This window comes from Anopheles ziemanni, assembly GCF_943734765.1.
Source record: "Anopheles ziemanni chromosome X unlocalized genomic scaffold, idAnoZiCoDA_A2_x.2 X_unloc_62, whole genome shotgun sequence".
In the NCBI taxonomy this organism is placed as follows: Eukaryota; Metazoa; Arthropoda; class Insecta; order Diptera; family Culicidae; genus Anopheles; species Anopheles ziemanni.
In genome coordinates, this window is record NW_026689832.1 from 156,728 (window position 1) to 157,500 (window position 773).

General features: G+C 48.4%; 1 non-coding gene across 1 annotated transcript; it reads left to right on the forward strand.

The window, feature by feature from the left end:
- Nucleotides 1-237: 237 nt before the first annotated feature.
- LOC131292466 (5.8S ribosomal RNA) lies at nt 238-392 on the forward strand. The gene has a single exon (XR_009190104.1). It is a non-coding gene; the product is annotated as a 5.8S ribosomal RNA (ribosomal RNA).
- The last annotated feature ends 381 nt before the right edge of the window (nt 393-773 follow it).

The following is a 773-nucleotide window of genomic DNA, read 5'->3' on the forward strand; positions in this document are numbered from 1 at the left end:
AGATAGTTAGTTCTAGCTTGCCCTATGTGGAAGAGGACACGTAGACTTACTGTGGTGTGAAGTATAAGGTTCAGTTCTCCCCTGGTCCACGCCGCTTCGGCCGTCCTGGGTAAAATGGATTAATCCAGCTTGCCCTATGTGGAATGAGGACACTTTATGCTTCGTCTCTAAGCGGCGGCTTGCTCCTCCCTACGGGGAACGGGTATACGCGCACAGCGGCGGCTTACGCAAGTTAGTCACCCTCGGCAGTGGATCACTCGGCTCATGGATCGATGAAGACCGCAGCTAACTGCGCGTCATAATGTGAACTGCAGGACACATGAACATTGATAAGTTGAACGCATATTGCACGTCGTGGGAACCTACCATGATGTACAGATGACTGAGCGCTTATATTTGAGAAATGTATCGCAAACATTTAACTACGCCGTGACACCCGTCACGAGACGTGCACCATGATGTTAACTAGGGTCGCGACGACCCGCTAGCATTAAAGAACCCGTGGTTTACAATATACTGGCATTGGAATTCGAAGTATTTAGAGCGTCCGTGTTCCCGCGTGAGGCGGAAGTACGAGGAGAAGGCGTGCTTGTGGTGTCTGTGGTGGTGTTTACTGATGTCTAGCTTCAGCTTATTTATTTATTTAAATAGAAGCGAAGATGTCAAAGTAGCGTCGAAGCAGCAGCGGTAGCACAAATGATTCAAGTATGGAAGTTGACCAAAGGAACACAAACAAACTAGCGTATGGGCAATGGAAGGTATCAGTGAGTTAA